Source organism: Protopterus annectens, chromosome 5.part1, assembly GCF_019279795.1.
Source record: "Protopterus annectens isolate FY-2018-M chromosome 5.part1, PAN1.0, whole genome shotgun sequence".
Lineage (NCBI taxonomy): Eukaryota > Metazoa > Chordata > Ceratodontiformes > Protopteridae > Protopterus > Protopterus annectens.
The window spans coordinates 311,577,625-311,600,583 of NC_056736.1; the positions used below are offsets into that span (position 1 = coordinate 311,577,625).

The 22,959-nt window shown below is 42.1% G+C and overlaps 1 protein-coding gene across 3 annotated transcripts in view; it reads left to right on the forward strand.

Moving 5' to 3' along the window:
- The window catches only part of DZIP1 (DAZ interacting zinc finger protein 1), a 1,252,063-nt gene that overhangs the window by 681,610 nt on the left and 547,494 nt on the right, over window positions 1-22,959 (forward strand). The gene's annotated exons all lie outside the window — the stretch shown is intronic.

Genomic DNA, 22,959 nt, shown 5'->3' on the forward strand with positions numbered 1-22,959 from the left:
AGTTGAATCTTGAGTTTGCTGACAGGGTAGGTATTCAGGGCTTATAATTAATATTTCCTGTATACTCATTGTACTTACTACGTGACAGAGCATTGGGTTTGTATTATTTGTATGCATTACCTGGGCTTAAACTGAAGTTGGAGTATTTCTGAAGTAGTTGCTGAATTCTAGCTGATCATATGTTCATCATAAGGATTGTTGTGGTAAGAAGCATGATGCAATTGGAATAGGCCAGAGGGAAACACGAGTCCCTTGCCACATATATTTTTCAGCATTCTTTTCAACATTGTGGACAGTAACATAAGCACTGAACTGTAGCTGTTTGGAGGAGTGTGGTTGTAAAGGGAAAACAACTGATGCCTAATTTTTTTTCTAAGTAACTAGTTGTGTGACTGAGTCCTATTTCATCGATGGGACAGCACCAGTCTAGTGTATCCTTGTAGGTGATTGTAGTGGGAGGGGCAAAGGTACAACCTTGTGCACAGGTGGGGTATAAAGGAGTTCCCTCACCCTTATTTCCTAATGCTAACTTTTCATAAAATTTTATTTCCAAAGCTTGCAGAATTGATCTATTGATGAAATGGCACTCTTACCTATCCCACATCCTCTGCTAATGTGAAGCGTCATTCTCCTTACTTGAGTATTTTATTGCCAGTTTCTCCAGATCAAGATATGAAACCATTTTGAAGTACATTTCCTTTTCTACCATTTTCCAGTAACATATTTTGATTTAGTTACTACGACATTCAGGTGCTTGTTAGCTTTGTATTTAGGGTTTCAGGGGACTCTCGCAACCGCAGTAGTTCGCCTGATTCTGCGTGTCTGCTTGTTTAGTTTTGTACTATTTTGCAAAATGTTCATGATATTTGAACTTACTTTTGAAAATTATTTTATTTTGTTTGGGATGTTCTTGTGACATTCTCAGAGAAATTTACCAACAAATGCTTTTGCACGTGTTGGATTCCTATGGAATATTATCACCATAAGAGGGTGTTCTGGTTAGGAACGAACCATAATTCTGATAAATATGAGGACTATGCCACTTTTAACAGAAAGGCATTAACATTGAAATCTAGGAATTTTACAGGCATTCTTAGTTCATAGAAGGCTTCTGTCATTAAATAGTGCTCCATCTACCACTTCTGATTTTTCTTAATACTCTACATAGTACTTCAAATGTAGAGGACAACAGAAAATTTTAAACAAATTGATGGTTCCTTTGTGTATCAAATGACTAAACAGTGGTGATTGAGAGGCCTAAGCCTGATATACTGACAAAGGCAGCCAATCCTGAGGCAGCTAGTTCATAGATTAGTCCCTTTACTTTGCAGAATGGTATCTACTCTTCCCTCCTTCCACTCCACTTGCTTGTAAAAGGGGTTCTGGAAGAACTACAACTGAACAATGTGCTTTAATTATGACTGTGGTGGTTAAAATGATGCCTGAAGGTGAAGAATTTATCACCATAAAGAGGCTTTTCCCCCAGCCCAGTTGTTGAGGGTGTTATCCAGCCTGGGACAAGGAAGTATTAGGGTTTTCTGTGTTTTTTTACATCCATTTTTCAATTTCATTTTGTATTGTAGACTTTCATCTATCAGACATTGGGACATTAGATACCCATTCAGATCCAGCTTATTGCTATGGGAGTGTACACATTTGATACTGACATCTCTGGATCCTGTTGCATTGGATTATACTACGTTTGCTTACCATTTTTTAAGCTGTGCCATAGGCTTCATTGACTTTTTCAACCCCCACACCCTCTACCTTCAGTGTTGCAAAATAGATTAAAAGATCTCTTAATTTTCTTCCTCTTTCATCCTGTTTGAATGAAAATAAGAAAGCCTTTGCTTATTTAGATCAGATTGGATCCCCACTGTCCTATATACAGATTCTGAGGATGAAGGTTCTCTCAGGAGATGTTTCTTTTTGCTATAAATTAATCCATATGAAAGAACATTTTAAATGGCTTAGTAAGCCTTTAACCCCAGCCTTACCCCCTCCCCATGATTAGATATTCTAAACTGTTAACGCTACTGGAACCCAAAACACTGCTTCTCTACTACTCACTCCAAACTAAACAAAAAGATTTATCAAGGTTCAAGACCAAGTTAATTATTTTAATAAAAACCTATTGGCTAACTTTACTGTTGAAGACCTGTTTAATTTTAAGTGGCAGGATTTCTGTATGGTCTGCTTTGTACCAAATGTTTTATACTGAATGCTGCATGCCCTAATAGCATTTAGGGAGTGCAGATAACATAATCTGAAATATGCACTAAGGAGATACAGCACCATGGTCTAGATTACCCTCATGTAAGTTCAAAAGGTATATTTTAAAACATGTGCTCAAGAAATAAATTAGACTGATTGAGCAGTATTTATCCATAAGACAATACCCCCAATTTTATAAACTGAAATGATGTTAGCCTTTATCCAGGATGATGGAAACATGCATTTTTGCAAAAGAGCACTATAAATTATAGTGGGAAAACAAAAAAAGCTTAAAAAACAAAAAAGCAGACTCCAAGGAAAGTGCACGATACACCCAAAAAGTTTAATTTGTAGGCACTTTCATCCACTACAAGTAAGGTGAACTTCATCAGACAAAAATCTTCATCATAGATTGTCCTTTTATAATCACTAATTCCAGTGCCATGTTGTGGTAGAAGTATTAAATTACATATATAAATTAATGAAACGATAACAAAGTTCAAAATAGATGAAATTAAAAACAAAGTCTAGTTGCAAAATAGTTAAATTGTAATGTTGAATAAATAAAGAAATGTAAACATTTCTAATATTAAAGTAAAATTAAATATCAATCATACCAAACAATTAAATACTCATCTTTCTGAAAAACAAGGGAGTGGGAAAACCATATATGAGCTGTTGTGTTTAAATAATATGCAGTTATGTTACTTGCCACACTGTCATTGTTGCATTTTGTTTTCCTTAAGGAAGCCTTAAGCATATTTTCAGTAATATGAGGGCAAAGTAAAGCATCTGGGCTATGATAAGTGTTATCTGAGTAGTCAGTGAGTGTAAGATGTCCATACTAGCTAGACATTTTGAGTCTGGAAGGTTGGTATTGGTAACCAGGTTAGGAAAGTGCTTGGAAAAAATTAGCCATTTCAGCAGGTTTGCTAATTAAAATGCAGTTGTTAGAAAGGGGATCTGTATGGATATAACAAGTTTTTAAAGAGCTCACATAACTGTAGAACATTTTAGGATTATTGTTGCAAGAAACAAATATCCTATTCATATGGTACATCTGATCAGATTAATTGATTTTCAGGCCACTTGATGCATCCTTTCTGGCACAGCTAGTGCTGTAGCCTTGAACTTCTTTAAACTTTTCTCCTTCAATAATTCCCCCAAGGTAGCTACGTTTCTCACATCTTATTAGCTGCCTTCTTGATTGGTTGGATCATGGCTTGAACTAAGTGCTCCACCTTTATTTATATTTTTATTATTAGCCAGTTATTGACAAAAATAATATGAGCTCCTCCTCATTATATCTGCCTATTTTTTTTCTTTCTTCTGTCATTATCTTTTTCTAAAGGGCTTTAAAATCCCCCTTTTCATATCTTGTTGGCTGAAAGCTTTCCAATCATTTCAATTAGTCCATCTATATCTAACTTTCTTCTTGTCATTAAAAAAATGTACTTGTTGCTGATGTTATTAGCTTTGCTTTGCTTTCCATATGCTCTTTATGGTGTCCCTGGGACTGGGTCATTTTTCAGCTGACTGCCTCACTTTCTTTCAAGGAGCAAGTTGATCCTTAAGGGTTTACTTCCTCCCAGCCCTCCTGATGAGAAACCCAAGACCGAAAAAGAGGAGGGAAAGAGAAGCAGAAAGAGAAAAAGGGAGCTATTCTGATCCAGAAAAGAAGAAAACTTGAAATGCTGCCCCAATTTCTAACACAAGTCATCCAGAGTGGAATCTGTCCCCTGTGTAGCTCATGAGCAATTGCCACTTCCAATGGCACCAGCTTGGTCTGGTCTTGACTTGTAGTGATCTTGGATTGGTCATCCAGTGTCAAGACAGCCAGCCCTCTTCTGAGAAGGAGCTTCCGTGCTTCATTTCCAAGCCTTCACATCAGGTGTTGATTGGGAATGGATAATGAGGGCCTTTTTGAAGATGCAAATTGAGATGATGTAATCCCATCCCGATTGGTTTCAAGGGTGGATTGGACTGGCCCTTCTTTCCTCATCTTTGCTCCTTCAGTACCTGGACCCTGTTTGCCCAGCACCATTTGGTCCTATGACTTTAGCACCAAGAGTTTCACATCTGATTCACTCTATGATGAGACACTCTATATTGATTGAGTCTTAGGACTGACCCCTCAATGCTGAATCTTTGGCACTGTCCTCTGCACCAACTTATTTGGTTCCTTTTTTCTTTTGGATTCTTCAGCCTTCTAAGTGTCTGCATTTATTTCTTCTTTGAAACCCTCCAGTTTATCGGTCTCTGGAGTCTTTCCTTGGTGCTGCTTATGTCCACCTGGTAGAGGCTTCTCAGTCCCGAAGGATTTCAGTTCAGACTTTGATGTCATGGACAGAATGATAGCCTCTTCCCTGAGAGTATCAACACAGACTCTAGTGGTGTCAGCTCCAACCCATGACATCTAGCAGTTTGGATCTTTGCCAGTTCATCATCTGTCCCAGGGTTAGAGCAGATCAGATAAACTTAGAAAAGCTGCGCAGTTACAGTTGGTGTCCTTGTCTCCTCTATTGTGCCTCTTACCTTTGACAACTATTTAGATGTAGAGAAGGCTCCCCATTCCCTTCTGGAAAATGCTACCTTTGTAAAACAGCACTGAACTGATGCATTAGAATGGGTCTTGGCCCACAGACTTGCCCTCTCACGATGTGGAAATGGTATTTGAGGCATATTGCTGTGCACAGCTGCTGTGGTGCAGCGGTTAGCATTGTTGCCTCACAGCAAGAGGTTCTCCCATTCGATTGTCAGCTCGGGTGACTTCTGTGAAGAGTCTGCATGTCTTCCGTGCGGTTGCGTAGGTTTCCTCCAGGTGCAGTAGGTGGATTGGACACTGTTTACTGGCCATAAGTGCGAGTGTGAATGCAAATGAGTGGTATGGGTGAACTACATCGGTAGGGCTATTTAGCCAGCGGTGTAAATCTTGGTTGTAGATGATTGTCACTATTGAAGTGACACCCCGACCCCATGTGCAAAATGGGAAAAGGGGGTTGAGGATGGATGGATGCTGTGCACCCTCTATCAGCTGGGTGGTCCCTCTGCTGACGACCCTGTTCTTTTGGCCTCCATGCAGGCTTGGCAGAGCCTGACTCTTCCAAAGCTGTTCTCTGGAAGCCTGATAAAATTCTTCAGCCTTTCAAGGATAAAAAAAATATAGGTCCAAAGTTGTTCTGGTTAATTCCTTGATCATAGCAATGGCCACTTGAAAGGAGCTGTCTGATGATAGAGTCCTTGCCAGTCCACCCAGCAAGGAGTTGAGGGCTATGGACAAACAGGGGAACCACGGGTACCTTTGCCCTGAGAGCTTTGAATTATGCCATTCACATAAACTGCTTTCAAAGAGATTTAACGAAACAGGCTTCAGTCGTTTTGAAGAAATCACCCTCACCAGAATCCAGGAAGCAGCAGCAGATCACGGTTCACATGATGTTGACTCTCACCAACATCTTCATTCAATTTGTGCATAACACAGTCAATGGAGCTACACCTGCAGTGGGTACAGGCATTCCATTGAGCTGTCAATGGCTCTATTAACCTGTGTGACTTTGTTGATAACTTTAAGGTATCCTTCATAAATGCTTAATGTGATGGCACATCTGTTTTTTGGCCCTGTTGTGAAAGAAAAACTCCTGATGTGCGAGTGGAAAAACATGAATACTGTCTGCCATAGGCATCAAATTTGGGACGGCCCCACAAGAGATCCTACAGCAAGAATTAGAAGAAACCCAAATTGTTATAGTTTAGGAGGTGCCTGCATCAAGCCTTTAAATCCCCTTTTGATAGGGGAGGTCAGGGCAGAGGTGGCTCCTTCAGTGAATGCCAAACATGAAATCAAGGTGGTCTGCAAAGTAAGGGATATAGAGGTTCCTTTCCAGGCAAAAAATATTAATGTCCCTAAAGGGTTGCCAGATTGCTCCAGTCTGGAGCCAGTCGGTGGCCATTTATCCCTCCACTTGCCTGCTTGAAAGGCTTTCTCATAGGACTTATGGGTGAAAAGGATAATATCCAGAAACTGTACAATTCCCTTTTCCCATTTTTACACCCTTCCAAGTTCAGCTGCTTCCAGACATTCCATTCCATCAATGAAAGGCAACAGTAAGAAAGATTCATTCTTTATTAGGAAAACAGAGGTCCCACCAGAAAAGAGAGATGCTCGGGTTATTCAAACTTCCTTTTATGCAACAGTCTAGAAGGTTTAGAGTCTTTGTTCGGAAGTGTTTGTATAGGTATTTTATAACCCAAGTAGATTCCAAAGAATTTTTCCTCAGGTAGATTGCAAATGTTGTAGGTATGATGGGGAAGGAAGAAGTAATTAGGAACATGTCTTTTTTTGGAATGTAATGAGCTGACTGAAATTTGAAATTTGATAGAGCTGGAAAATTTGAGCTTTGATACAGAAATTGAATATTTTGAATTATATATGGCAAGGCTTTATACAGAAATATTATGTGGCCAAAAGACAAGTGCCTTTATGTTGCCTATGTAAGACACAAAACAGAGAACAGAACCGCGGTGCAACCTTCCCACATGAACAAGGTTTCATGTAACAAAGGCCCCTTACAGTTGGTCACATCAGAAAGAATGTTTTGTTGCCATGGTTAAGTAAGGCCTCATTGACAATGTCTATATGTCTGTCTCAATGTCTATGCAAATAAATTAGTAAAGCCATCTTGACAATGTCTATGCTTCTCTCTTGACTAGCTACTTTTCAGTGGGTTCTTAAGTCCATTCTGGCAGTAGTAGGGAGCCAACTGTCTTCTACTTTCACATGATGCAGTAGTCTTACAGGAGATTAAAGGCATGTATAAGGATTTCAGGTTTTTGTTGATATGATTGGCGCTTTTTCTCTTTGTCTGTCTGTAACAATTCATTTTTTGTCTCTTCTGTGTCTGGACTCTTCTCATTTGTCCTTTCTAGACAGCTTCAACCTTGACCCTCTCAGAACTTCATGCATCTCAGCTCCCATCTGACATTTGGATGAGTCACAAAGAACTGTGTTCTGTTGACCTCCCATCTTGGTTTTGCCAGTTCAGTGATGGGCTTGTTTAGCTCCTTATTGCTCTATTTTCTTTGCTTTCATTTGCATACTCTTCATTAGCTCCTCAGAGCTCAGACATCAGATCCCTCAGATATCCACTGGGACACCTCACCCTCACACAACACATTAGAAAACAATCATTAACACTCCACTAATCAGTTATGCTATCTCACACATCACGCCCTCTTCCGCCATCACGTACCTCAACTTGTCACATTGTGATCTAGGAGTCAGTTATCACCTGAAAAGATAGTCTCCAAGTATAAATAGAGAGTAGATAAATCCGGGATTGGAAGAAAATTTCTTCTTGTCTAAGAATTTCAAAATCTCTACATCCTTTTTCTAATTTCTGGATCTGCAAGTAATCTCATCTGTGGTGTGGTATTTGAACAATCAGAGAGGAACCAGATCCTGTTCCCTTTGCCATGAGAGTTTGTGAATGGGTGTATGTTGTACATCCTTTGAAGCTTGTGAATACATTTTTTTTTTCTTTCACTTTTTGAAACAAACCATTCCTGACCAACCTAACCTCCAGGCTGGTTGGAACACTTATTGTGAATGGTCTCAATCCAGTGATAGTGTAGCTGACTACACCTTGCCTCCTATTTTTTGCCCCCACTTTTACAGTCATCTTCAGCTTCCTCTGGCCTACAGATCCTGAGAGATGCTCTCCCTGGGCCTCACCCTAGTCACCTTACAGGCCTATACCTTCAAATTCTCCTTCCTCTTCTCTTACAGATTACAAGATTCTGCCCAGAAATTGTGCAGGCACACCAGCAAGTGATCCACCTGGCAATTTGCTCAGAATAGTTCTGACTGCATTTGTCTTTCATCTCATGCTCACTTGTCAGACTTTCTTCTTTCTCTTCTTCAGAATACCTTCTTCAACTGTTATCATTCTCAGATCACACATGTTCATAGACTGATTTTTTTTTCATTTTGGAATTGTTTAGACATTTATAAATTTTTTCTATATTTGCAACCAGTTTTCATTATTGCTTCTTTGGCTCTCCTTTCAGTTTCTTACTTCTTTGCCTTCTTTAGTACTTACCATTTCTAAGTCTATCATTAAAGTGCAGTTCTAATGGCTTCCATGAGCCTGTATGGGATTCCTTCAACTGTGTAGCAGTAAAGGACCTAGTCTCCTCAGCATAGTCTTGTTTGCTTCCATCCCTGTGTCCCTTCTGTCTTTTCACACCAGCAAAGCAAAGAACTCAAATTTTTGTCTTTGGTGGCAATTACTTTCTCTTTTGGCTAGCATTTACTTTGGATAGTTTCTTCTCACTTACCCAATAGTAGTTACTCATCTTGTATTTCTTGTCTTCATCTTCCTCCTCTTTTTCTTCAAACCTAAGTTTTCTTTTCTTCAGTTTGTTCTTTTGTTCCCACTTTCTTCATTAACCAATCCACTCTCAAAGTTTCTTTTAGTAACAGTTCCAAGATTTGCACAGCACTAAAAGGATCTTCTGTCCTTCTGTTCAGCATGTGAGCTTATTTTACATGTCAAGTGTCTTTCTGTTTTTGGTGACATGTTTTGTATTTCTATGTATTTCTTCTAGCTATCAACTGTAGCTTCGACATCACAAAGGTTTTCAGTACATCACTGTACATGGGACAGTGCATGTATTACGCAGACAAGACTGTTAAAACCGCTGTTCAGCCCATTCAACTTTCACATTCGGCCTTATATTGGAATTGTATTTTGTTCCTCAGCTTCAGATCTGCCTTGTTGTAAATATCCAGCCTTATTTTTCGTTGGGTACTTATTTGCTTGTTACTGCCTTTGTTATTGTTAATGTCATCCATCCAGGTTTGGTGTGTAGGTAAGGATCCACAAAGGGATATAGTTTTTTTCATGAGTTCTGCTTTTTTTTTTTAGTCACCCCTGTACATGTTCTGTGTGCTGTGCTCTGTCTGTCCTCCATATTGTGTCTGTTAATAGCGCTCGTCTGTAAAACCAGCTTATACCTTGAATCCAGCTTAAACGCCTAGCTGATGGATGAAATGGCTGGTCTGAGCCATCCTCTGAGCCATCTGGTTGAAAGAATGCTCAATCTTGTATGTGCCTTCTCTTTGGTTCTGCTCTAGTCTTATGTCTGAACCTGCCTTATCTGAGCAGTGAGATTGATATAGATAGGTTCATACTAGCATGAGATAGGGTTCAGATAGCCAGATTGGATGTGAGCTTGGCTTCAGGTGTTTGTGTTTAGTGTTTCACTTTTCAGGCATCCCCTCGGTTATCTGTTGTTGCCATCAAAGTTGTGTTGGCATCGCCAAGTGTTGTTCTGTCTTTCTCGTGTCTCATCCGCGTGGCAGGGGGCGTCAGATGCAGCTGGCGCCATTACATCATTCTTTTCATTCTTTTCTGGGTGCCCAAAGCAGAAGCAGTTTGCAGTTTGAGCGCTGGCCTTCTTTGAAATTGAAGTTTCTTCGAGTTTCAGTCTTCAAGTACAGTGGCTTCTATTGGGAAAAGGGATTTTCTTTTTCTGCTCTAAACTAAACCAAAATAAGTTCAATTAAAGTTTGGGGAAAGCAAATGCCTGAAAAAAATTTTTATTCGAGATTCATTCCTACTGTATTGCTGGTGTGTCATTCAGTTGTAAGACATTGTCCTGTTCTGTGTTTTGAGTTAGATCTTCGCCTTCGTCTGTGATGTGGAGACGGGGTGAGGACGCGGTACCTTGCATTAGGGCTGGCAATATCAGCTGGCAGAGCAGCTCAAAAAATCTACTGCCAATCATTAGCAGACTGGGAGGCGCTTTGTATGTGGCCCTAAAAACGCCGAAAACAACAACAAACCTTCTATTTTAGTATTCCTGCCTAGGCCCTGACCACGGCGCGTTTTGTGCCTTATTTAAACCACGAGGCCATTCATTGTCGGCTATTCATTTTTTCTAAATATTTTTTTAATTTCGGTTCAATTATCCAGATATATCCAGATATATTTTACCCACCCACCATCCGAAACCAAAACAAAAGATAAAGACAAGACAGGCCGTCTTCGCCTTGGCTGCCGCGATGCCTTCTCTCAAGGCAGTGCTCAGCAAGCTTCAGAACTCTCGGTGTGCTTTCACCACAGCACGCATACGCTACTTTCAGGTCGCGGAGCCTCTCTGAGACCCATCCGAGTCCGTATGCCACGAGATGCTTCAACTGTGGAACCTGCGGATGTCTCTACCTTGGATTGGTCCAGAGCCACTGTGCAGGCACAGGCTTCTGAGGGTGTATTCAGGCCTACTGACTTGCATATTAAACCAACACCATCTTCTTCTTCTAGGCCTAAAACTCGAACCATGCCTAGGAAACCGACGCCCAGACCGCATGGTCAAGCCTCTATGCCTAAAAAAACAAATGATAAGAATGGCTGAATACCATATTACTTTAATCAGGGGAAGCAACCTTCCCCTTCTAAGAGACCTAGGACTGAATTTGCTTATGATACTACTGACCAGTATTCTGAATCTGTTTCTTCTGATGACCAGGATTTATCCTTATCTACCTATGAAGATTCTGATGCTGAGGACTCTATTCCCTCTACTTCACCCCCAGAGGGTTTTTCTTTTGGTGAAACCTTGCATACTCTTAGGGAACATTTTCAATGGGAAAGCCAGGATTACTCTGATTCTAAAAAGAGGCTTAGAGATTTCTTACTCCTGCCCCAACACAGGCCTTTAGCTATCCCTCCTGTGCTGGACATTGTTGACGATGCCTTTTCGGAATCTAGCTTGGCCCCTGACTCTACTCCTGCTCCCAGAAAACCTGATAGATATTACAGGGTTCCTGATTCTCATAAGTTCCTTTTTAAAAATCCTACTGCGGACCCTGAGACCATTTCACAGGGACCCAAGGGCATTAAGGCTACTACTGCCAAAAATCCTACCCCCTCTGATAGAGATTCCAGGGCCCTGGATAGATGGGGTAAGAAGGTATACACCTCTGCAACCTTGGCCATTAAGGCCTTAAATTGCCAGTTTCATATGTTAAAGTATCAGCAGCATATTATTGGATTGCTTAAACAGAAAATGATGTTGATTCCTGATTGTGCTGAAAATAAGGATTTATAGCATTTAATGCATTATGCTGAACAGGTTGGAAAACATATTTTGCAATGTGGTTTTGATTCAATAGTGGCATCTTGCAGGGCTGCTGTCACCAGGTCTGTACTTAGAAGGCATGCTCGGCTTAAGGAGCAATCTCTGCCAGATCATGTTAAAACTAAATTGCTGGCTGTTCCCTTAAATCAGGACCGACTGATGTTCCTTTCCTGCATCTTCCAAGCCTTCTCAGTTCAAACCCAGAACCAGCAGAACACCCAGGCTTCAGTCCCAGGGTACGCACAGGACTAAGCAGTGGGGGGCTCTCACTTCCAAATCAGGGAGTAGTAAGACTCCCCCTATGGTAAGCTGTCTCAGTGACTTAACTTTAAAACTTCCAAGCACTTCTCAACTGACTGCTCCTTTAGGGGGAAAGATTGCTTTGCAAACAAAAAACTGGGAACTCATTACCCAGGACAAATAGGTTTTAAACATACTTTCCCAAGGATACAGATTTCACTTCCACTCGCTACCAGCCCCAAAGGGTTGGCCAGATCTACCCCCAAATCAGTGGGCAGAGGCTCAAAAGCAAGTACTCTCTCTCTTTAAGATTAAAGGCTATTCAGACTGTACCAAAAGAGGAAAGAGACAAGGTTTCTGCTCAAGACTTTTCCTGATACCCAGAAACGACAACTCATGGTATTCTCTCCTGGACCTGTCTATCCTAAACACCTTTTTGGTGATTCCAAAATTCAAGATGCTAACCCTTCACCAGTTGCTTCCCATGATAGGCAAAGATGCCTAGTTGGCAACACTGGATTTAAAGGAAGCTTACCTGCACATCCCAATCAGGGAATCTTGCAGAAAATACCTATGCTTCAAAGCAGGCTGCATGCACTATCAGTTCTCTGCACTGCCCTTTGGCTTATCTATTGCGCCCAGGGTATTCACAAAGTGCCTAGCTTCAGTCATTGCATTTTGCAGGCAAAGAAATATTCAAATATACCCATACCTGGACAATTGTCTAATTCAGGCAGAAAGCCAGGACATACTTCTGAATCATCTGGCATTTGTACAAAAGGTGTTAACTTGTCTGGGGTACACCATAAACAAAAAGAAATCACATCACAACTTCCCAGATGGCTTTTCTCATGCCAGAGAACCAAATTCGTTTGACAACTTACTTCAAACTAGTGGCCACAAAAACCCTGCTATCTGCAAGGCAAATACTGCAAGTCTTGGGGTTCATGGCCTCGTGCATTTTACTAATTCCATATGCAAGGCTACTATGGTATCTAGAAAGCCTATGGTGTCAACATTCTCAGGATCTAGAAGTAATTATTCCTATCATACCTTGCCTACGGTTAGAATTCCTTTAGTGGGCAGAGGCCTGCCACCAAAACAAAGGACTACCATTCACTCTACCCCGTGCCGCCCAAACCCTAACAACAGATGCATCAGAGTATGCAAGAGGGGCTCACCTGGCAGGGAAGTGCATTCAGAGCAAATGGAACCCAAGTCAAATGCACCTGCATATCAATCAAAAAGAAATGTTAGCTGTACAGAATGCTCTGACAGCCTTCAGGGACCACATTCTTCCAGGACAGTTAATGGTAAAGACGGACAACACCACTGTTATGTGGTACATAAACAAGCAGGGTACCCATTCTTATCCCCTCTGCAGACTAGCCATGGCTCTGTGGAACACAGCCTTGAGCTACCAAGTGCATCTACAGGCTCAATTCCTGCCAGGAAAACTAAATACACCGGCAGAAGAACTAAGCAAAAATCTCATGGACCCACATGAGTGGAAACTGGAACCAAAGATTTTCAACATGTTGATCAACAAATTGGGGATCCTGGATATAGACCTGTTTGCCTCCTCCCAGAACTACCAATTAGACAAATTCTGCACAAGGACTCCCCACAAACAAGCTTGGAAAGTGGATGCTCTGTCCTTCAGCTGGAAAAATCTATCAGTTTATGCCTTTCCTCTTCTGCCTCTCCTCTCCAAATTGCTACTAAAGATCAAACAAGACAAACCAAGGATGATACTGATTGCACCAGACTGGCCACACCAACACTGGCACCCCCATCTTGCGCAGTGTGTCACAGCTGGCCCCATGTTACCTACCTCACACCCCTACCCTGCTGTCTCAGCAGGAGAGCCAGATTCTGCACCCCCAGCGTCAAACCCTGATCCTCGCAGCCTGGCTAATTACCTAATCTCTCCATTACCATCTCTGAGTATACAAGTGTTCGATGTCATTTTGGAGGCAAGGAGGCCTAGTACTAGAAACTCTTATGCTGAAAAATGGAAAGATTCTGTGCCTGGAACCAAACTCAAGGGATGGCCACAACAGCACCCAATTTACCTCAGATTCTTCAATACTTAACCGAGATGCTTCACAAGGGCCTTTTCTTTTCCTCCATCAAAATTCAAGCCTCAGCCATTTCAGCTCATTACAACACAGAACCACCCCTCTTTTCTCACCCACTGTTCAAGCAGTTCCTCAGAGGGGCCAAAAATTTAAGACCACCCAGGAGAGCCCCAACTCCAGACTGGGACCTTAATTTTGTAATGGAAAAACTCACTCTTCCCCCTTTTGTGCCAGCTGCAACTGCAGAGTTAAAATTCCTTTCTTGGAAAACAGCTTTCCTTTTAGCAATCACTTCAGCAAGAAGGGTATCTGAATTACAGGCCCTTATGGAAGTGGTGCCTTTTATCATCTTTCATGTGGACAGGGTGTCCCTTAGGACCAATCCCTCTTTCATGCCCAAGGTGGTATCCAGTGTGGCTCTTAATCAGTCCATTCATTTGCCAACCTTCTTTTCTAATCCACAGAACAAAGGAGAACGGATACTGCATTCCTTAGATGTGCACAGACAACTTAGATTTTACTTGGACAGGACTAAACCTCAAAGGAAATCTGAACAACTGCTGGTGGCATTTGCTGCAGGGGCAGATGGGAAGGCTATTTCAAAGCAAACCATTTCTAAATGGATAGGCCATTGCATTCATTTCTGTTGTAAGCACCATGGAAAACCTATCCCACAGGAGATCAGATCCCATTCAACCAGGGCTGCATCTACTTCTACGGCCTTTGTCAGAGGTGTCCCTACCAGAGACATCCTAGAAGCTGCTACCTGGAGTTCTGTACATACTTTCACCAAGCATTACTATTTGCCATTTTTCTCTCAATCCAGAGCTGGCTTTGCCACTACAGTCTTGCAGGGCCTTATAACTGGTCCTAATGCTATCTGAATTCCTCCTCCCATCCTTAGCTTTGGGAATCTACCCAAATGTGATAACTGCAACAGTGAAACATGAAGAACATAGTACAGTTGTGTATACTTACCATAAATGTAGATGTTCGAGTGTATTCACTGTTGCAGTCCTGGCTACCCTCCCTCCAGCCTCCTGACTTCCTTTGGCTATAGCTCTGTTCTCCTTTACTATATGCTTTTTGGTGTATTTGCTTTTTTGTTGGAGGTAGAACCTTGTGTGTGTGTGTATATATATATATATATATATATATATATATATATATATATATATATATGTATATTTAATTGCTTCCCATTAAGGGGGGCACCTGACATCTGGGGCAAGAAAAACTGATGTAATGGCGTTGGCTGCATGCTTTATACCCCTGACTACCTGACATCATGGAAGATGAGACAGCAACCGACGCAGGACCCAAGACTTTGATAATCAGGCCAACTCAGGGCTATTGCAAGCAGATAACCCAAATGTGATGACTGCAACAGTGAATACACTCGAACATCTACATTTATGGTAAGTGTACACAACTGTACTATCTGCGCATGTCCGAGGCCATGCAGAAGTCCAGCTTGGAAGATTTGGGGGAACCACAGCTATTGAGTTCTGAGGACTCGGTAACTGCTTCAGTTTCCTTGCAACAGGAAGCTTCGGCCATTTGGCCTACATCAGGCCTTACTTCTGCTTCAGAGAGGCCTGCTAAAAAGACAAAATACTAAACATTCTGCAGTGCCTTCTACCCCTACATCGGACTGGGAAGTTTCCCTCAAGGTGTTATTAAGCTGTTGATGGCCCTCAGGCCTCCGGCTTCTTCTGTTTCTGGCCCTGCCTGCTCTTCTTCCCCTGTGCTTCCATTGGGTTCTCACGTGTCTTCCTTTGCTATCCCGCCCCAGGATTCTGACTTAGAGGAGTCTTCAGCAGATGAAGACTCCTTAGCATATTCCACCCAGATACTGTCACCCTTGGAATATGCATTTCCAGAAGAGGAGTCGAGTGAAGCAGATTTACCCATGGAAGAACTCTCTTTTGGTGAGACAGTCAATAAGATGAGGAAATTCTTTAACTGGGATTCTTCTCAAATTTCAGAGGAACAAAAGAGATACTATGACTTGCTTTAGGTGGAGGCCTCTGCACCTGCAACTGTTTCTGTAGTTCTTCCTGCCTTCTTTGACACCTTTGCTTCATCTTCCAAAAACCCAGATTCACAGGCAGCAGCTGCCAAAAGCCTGACTGTTTCTATAAGGTCCCTGAGGATTGAAAATTTCTTTATAAATGCCCTTCAGCCAACCCATCTGTAGTCTCCATCACTTCTGACAAATCCTCTCTGGTTGTCCCTTGTAGAGAATTACTTCCTTCAGGCAAAGAAAGCAAAATTTTAGAGAGGTTAGGTAAGAAGGTCTACGCTTTTTCAACCCTTGCAATCAGGGCCATTAATTACCAGACTTGTATGTCGAGGTATTCTCTAGCTTTGCTATCCTAAGCTTCTCAGGCTCTCTCTGAACTACCAGATTCAGAAGATACGTCCTTGGCTCTTTCTCTTTTAGCTGCATCCTCACAAGTCTCCAGACATTCCATTAAATGCACCTATGAAGTTGTTGAAGTTTCCTCCAGGTCTGCAGCTTCTGCTTCTGTATTGAGGAGGTACTCTTGGCTGTGTCTACAGGCTCTTCCAGATGACATCAAGGCTAAACTGCTTGATGCTGCATTGGGTAATTCTGCTCTCTTTGTAAAAGCTGCTGCAGAATTGTTTAATACTCTCAAAGAAGGAGGTAAGGAGCTCCAGGATTTAAAGCACCAGCTAGTTTCTCCAGTTCCTAAATTTCATAGCAACTTCCCTGCTAAAACCCCTTTTATTAGAAAACCTTCCAGGTCTTCCTCTTCTTCAGCCCCCTCTGGTCTAGGCCATGTAAACGTGTTAGGAGGTCTCCACAGTCAAAATCAGTTACTTCTTCTCCAGCTCCTCAGCAGCCCTTTCAGTCCAGATCAGGTTCTCTGTGACATCTACCCCCAACTTTCAAGTCATACCCATTTGTCTCTTTGCCTTTGTCTTTCCCTTTCAGCCTGGAGGGAGATCACTCAGGACTCCTGGGTGATATCCATTATTCAAAATGGCTATTTCATGACTTGGAAGTCTCTACCCCACTTTCACAGGATTCTTTAACCACCCTCAGACCAACTACATCTGTTTCCTCAGCTGCTAGCTCAGCTTTCTCTATTAGGCACCATTCAGCCAGTCCCTACAAATCAGCAAGGAAGAGGATTTTATTCCAGGATGTTCTTGGTTAGAAAAGATGGTCCTTGGAGACCATTTCTGGATCTTTCAAGGTTGAATACCTTCCTGGTGGTGCCTTCTTTCAGGATGCTTTCCCTACAGTCTCTTCTCCCTCTTGTGCCTCCTCAGACAGTCTTACATTTCTAAATGGACAAAGATTTTCTATCTGGTGCCAAAAAAGAAAAAAGGATCCCTTTTTGGTGGATATTCCTTTGGTGTAATCTGTGTGAGTTACTTAACAGTCGTCTTTCTTATTCTGTTAAGGTTCACTGTTTTGCCTTGTCTGCTTGCCTGCCTTTAACTCCTCCATTGGCTTCCAGGCTGGAAGTTAAACTTTTAACACTTTAAAAGGCATCCTTCCCATTAATCATCACAGGAAACCAATTCCTCCTCCTTGGGATCTTAATTTTTTCTTGGAAAAGTTGACTCAGGCCCCTTTTAAACCACCAGCCTCAGCTTCTCTGAAATGTTATACTTTGAAGACAGTGCTTCTGGTTAGCCATTACCTCTGCTAGAAGGGTTTCTGAGATCCAGGCATTAATGGCTTCACCACCTTTCTTAGTCTTCTATAAGGACAGGATTTCTATGAGAACTAATCCATCTTTTATGCGTAAAGTGGTCAATGGCCTTTCCTTAAATCAAACTATCCAATTGCCTACCTTTTTCCCCATCCCCACAATTTCCTAGTGAGAGAATTTTGCATTCCCTAGATGTGCATAGACAGCTTAGATTTTATCTTGACAAAACTAAATTTATCAGAAAATCTGATAGACTGTCTGTGTCATTTCATCCCAGGGCTCTGGGTTTGCCTGTTTCTAAGCAAACTATCTCTTAACGGATTTCTAAAGCCATTTTCATGGGAATTCATTACCCTTTTCGGTTAAAGCCTATTCCACTAGATCTGTTGCATCCTCAGGAGCTTTCTTCAAGGGTTTGGATGCACAGTCCATTCTGGAAGCTCCCACTTGGTCATTGGTTCACACTTTTACAAGACATTACAAGCTGGATAATATTTCCAGGGCCAGAGCAGGTTTTGCCAAAGCAATCCTGCATAGTTTTCTGGAAAATTTTTCTACCTAATTTCTCTGTTTCATCCCCCTCCTTAGGTTCCCAAGAATAGTGCAACATTCAATAGAAGGCCAAAATCTTACCATAACCATTAATGTCCTTCTCTTCTATGTTGCAGTATTCTATCCGGGTCTATATTAAATAACCGAAGAGGCATTTCAGTGAACACCTCTTCAGCGACACATACTGAACGAACACACTAAACCGCAATCATTCAGAACAGTGATTTCTTTCACTGGGAAAGAAATTGCTTGGCAATCCATATAAGTTTTCCGTTTTCCCCACTGTGGTGCGATCTCGGAGGTGGTATATTTAGATGGGGTGGGGGCGGAGCCCCCCACTTTGTAATGATGTTTTTTTGATTTTAGACACACTGATGTCACAATTCACGGTTTTGTGCGTTCACTGTGTATATTTCGCTGAAGAGGTGTTCACTGAAGTGCCTCTTTGGATATTTAATATACACCCTTCTATCCCACCCGCCTTCCCCCTACATCTTGCTCTTTATTTGGATGGCTATCCTTTGGGCCTCCTTTTGGAGTTTCTTAATGGGGCTACTTTATTCTGAGGATGGCATATACGGACGTCACTTTTATGGCTGATGTTCCCTGAGCCTACGTGCGACGTCCCATGTACAGGCAGTATCTTGAAGCTTTTGTATACAGGCTGGACACCAGGTCGATAACGGAAATACAACCCATATGTAAAGAATACTGCAACATAGAAGAGAATGACATGTATGGTTTTGGTAAAATTTTACACAGCTATTCTTTCTACCTCTAAAGAACTAATTATTTTAGGAAAGTCTCACAACTGTGCTTTTCCTTTGCTCACAGTAAACTAGGAAGTTAAGTCTCTAAAGTTTTCCTGTCTAAATGTATATCTAACTGTGTTTCTTTTACCTACTCAGCTCACATCAAGCTTCAGTCAGCCAAACCAAAATATCATTCCACAAGATTTTTATTTGTCTCTGTGGCCTTTTTCAAAAATTCCTTGGTGGATGAAATTTGTACTGCAGCAGTCTGGTCTACATTGCATGTCTTTGCCAGACATTACAAGGTAAATGTTATATCTAGAGCCAGAGTTTTCTTTGGGAGCAACAGATCTTAAGGGTTTATTGTCATTATACTACCCAGGTTCCTTGTTAGCTGGGTTTGTGACCCATTAGTTGGATCAGACAGACTGGACAAATAGGATACATCAGTTGTGTACTTAGCATTATGTTTTATTTTTTCATCCAGGTCCATCTGATATGACATCTTACTTTCCATCCCCCTTCCAAATTGTCAATTCTAAAGACCTGGGAGACTGTCTTGAAGTTCTTCAGTCCTAATTCCTTTTTTTTTTAGATTGTCTGGCTGCTAGTCAGTCAACAAACTTAATCTGAGGAAAAGATTTAAAGGAACTTGAGGCTAGAGCACTGATTATGCTGGATCGGATACAACAAACTGCCTGAAGACCCATTAGTAGTAGTATCAAACTGTACTGGATAAACAGATCCAGCATTATGGTATGTACATAACTACTATATTTCTATATAATTTGCCGTACACTCATGAATGACTGATTTTAGTATTCTACAGGCTGCATTGAAGGTAGTTTTTGTGGCCCTAGTTCGATATTTTGTATGTACCCCGGGATTCAATAACGCCTACACAAAGTGTACACCGTTCTGAGTGAATAGACAACACAAACATAACTCACACCTTCTTCCTCCGAATTTCAGTTTTCCTACTGATATTCTTGCAACTTTAAATACTGACGACTTCTTCTTTCGGCTTTTCCTGGTTGGGGGTCGCCACAGCGGATCACCTGTCCTCTCATAGGTTCATAGGTAGGTACTAGGTTATCGGCCCAAGGGCCTACGTAAGCCTAGCCAACAAGGTTCCCTGGCTTACGCCACCCAAGAAAGTTATTTTCCTGTGCCACTGTCGAGCAGAGACACAGAAGTAATCCCTGGGGTGTATTTCCTATTTCCCATCCACTCATCAAGATTTTTCTTGAAGAGTGCTAATGAAGAACTTTGCTAGATAGGAATCTATCCCTCCAGCATGTCCTGTTTATTGTGGTGACAAGGTTTCGGTCCCTAGAGCGTGTAGCTCAGAGGGATTGGGATTTCGTTAGGTGTAGCATGTCCAAAAGCTCTGGGTTTGACATAGCTTTATATGTTAGGCAGAGATCACCTCTGAGTAGGCGATATGCTATGGAGTAAAGCTGGAGTTTTTTGAGGAGGTCAGTGTAGGGCATTTGTTTGAGTCCAGTAATCCTCTTTGTGAGGTACTTCTGTGGCCTTTCCAGCTGCTGCAGATGTCTTGTGAGGTACATTCCAAAAGGGGCGTTGTACTCTATAGTGGGTCTAATGAGTGTCGAGTACAGGGGAACGATGATCTCTTTTTTCCTGGATGAGAACCCTTTTATGATGAGGTGTGCCACGTAGAAGGACTTCCTAACTACTGTGGTGATGTGACTATCAAAGGAGAGACTACTGTCCACCTGGGTCCCAAGGTCTCTTATCACGCATTCGGTGTTAAGTAGATTGCTGCCTATGTGGTAGTTCATGGGTACAGAGTTTCTACCAAAGGGGATGACACTGCACTTTTTGGCATTGAGCTTGAGGCCATGGCTCTGACACCAGGCATCTGTCTCAGAGAGGCCCTTCTGCAGGATGTTCATGTCATTTGGGGACATGACTATGGCTCCTAGTTCGCAGTCATCTGCGAACTTTGTTAGCCAGAGGCCTTCTGTGTTAGTCTGTACTTCAGAGAAGTAGATAGCAAACAGGAGCGGTCCCAGGATGGAACCCTGTGGTACTCCACTTGTCACTGGTTTGAGGTCAGATTTGGAGTCTGCAACTGTCAGTGAGCCAGTTGGCAACCCATTTTGTGACGTAGGGATTTATGCCTAGTTTATTGAGTTTAGCTATAATTCCAGAATGGGGGATGGTGTCAAAAGCCTTGGCGAGGTCAAGATAGGCTGTGTGAACCACCTTACCCTCATCTACGGCTTTGGTGACTGCCTCAAAGAAGTCAATCAGGTTCAGGAGGCATGATCTGCCTTTCACAATCCCGAACTGGGTGGGGTCCAGAGTTTGGAGGTTACTAATGTCTTTGTTTATGAGTTCCATGATGATGCAGACCAGGCTCGTCCAGGCTAATAGGTCTTTAGTTCCCGGGATCAGTGGTGGCTCCCCCTTTGTGGAGTGGGATAATTGTTGCTGTGCACCATTCAGTGGGCACAAAGCCTGATGCGAGGCTATTATTGAACATGGTGCTTAAGTGGGGAGCCAGTTAATTCTGAAGTTCGTGTAAAACGCAGCCTGGGATATTATCCGGTTCCATGGATGCTGTGTTTTTGGCTTTAGAGAGTGCAGCTTTCACTTGCGTAGTTGTGATTACAGGGACTCTGCATTCTTCCTGTATAGATATGGGCCCTTTAGGGGGTGGGGGGTGGGGGTAAAGTTAGCACTGAACCTTTCTACCAGGATGTTGGCAATATCAGTTGGTTCTGTAATTTTTGTGCCTTTGTGCTGTAACTCAGAGCAGATCTGGGTGTTGCCATTGAGATTCTTGACATAGCTATAGAATACTTTGTGGTTGTCCTTGGAATTAGTGGCGATTTTATTTTTGTAGCTAGCTATGGAGGATCTTATAAGGGATCTCAGCTTCTTACTGAGGGTGACCAGGGAGCTCCTCCACTCATGGGATTTTACTCTCTTTTGCAACAGTTTCTTCCTTCTGGTGTACAGTTTGTTTATGGCAGGGGACCACCAGATTGGCTTCCTTTTTTTGGATTATAGCGTCTTGGTTCTGTTTGGGATAGCACGATCCATGCACTCATGTAAGTGTTTATAGAGTGCATTTGTGTAGTATTCAGCAGTTGTAACTGTATTGTCCATCTGCATGAGTGTCATGAAGTTCACTACTTCTGTCTTAAGAAGCATGAAGTTGGCTTTGGAGAAATTTTTTACTGTGGTTTCCTTAATGGGGGGTGGGGGTGGGATGTGGATATCAAGGGTGATTAGCTTATGGTCGGATCGGACCAACAAGGAGTTGACTTCAGGTGTGGAACACCGGTCACTCATGTTGGTAATGACTAGGTCTAGGATATTGTTGTCCCTGGTGGTGTGGATAAGTTGATCTAGGGCATTGGAGTTTATGAATTCCAGAAAGCGTTGCACTAAGGAGTTGGTACATGAGTAGTTTTCCCAGTTAATGGTGGGGTATTGGCAGTGGAGTTTTACGGGGTCGAGTTGCCAGCCCAGCGCCCAACCTTCCACAGAAGGCACACACACGCACGCACTCACACCTAGGGCCAATTTAGAGTGTCCAATCCACCTACAGCATGTCTTTGGGATGTAGGAGGAAACCGGAGCACCTGGAGGAAACCCACGCGACCTCGGGGAGGACATGCAGACTCCACACAGAAGGCACCCCAGCCGAGGATCGAACCAGAGAACCTCTTGCTGTGAGGCGACAATGCTAACCGCTGCACCACCGTGGACGCCCGCAACTTTAAATACTGACAAGGATTCATAAAAGTTATCACAAACTGTAGACTACATGTACACTTAGAGTAATCTTTCTGAGTGACTAGAAAGCCTTAAAAAAAAGTGATAAGAATGTTCCTGAATACATATCGCGTACACTTAGTGTAGGCTTCATTGAATCTGGCCTGTAGAATTAAATTCAGAATTTAAGTAGTTTATATCCAGTGATGAGAAGTTACAATGAACAATAAAAATTTTTTAGCCCTGATATAAAGAGATGCAAAAATGAAAACCAATATGGTCAGAATTTCCCAGTGGACATATGGGAGTGACTTGGAAGTGTGATCGACACAATTAGTAATCTACAGGTCCAAAATATTGTTATCAGTGTTAAAAAATCAGTTTGTTTAAACAAATTGTGCAAGGAAAGTATATTCAAAACTCCCTTTCAATGAGTGAACAGCCAGTACCAACCCTCCAGTCTGTGTGTGGCAATCATCGAGGAACCGAAAACACCACAAAGAGTAAAACCAAAACTCCAAACAAAAAAAAAAC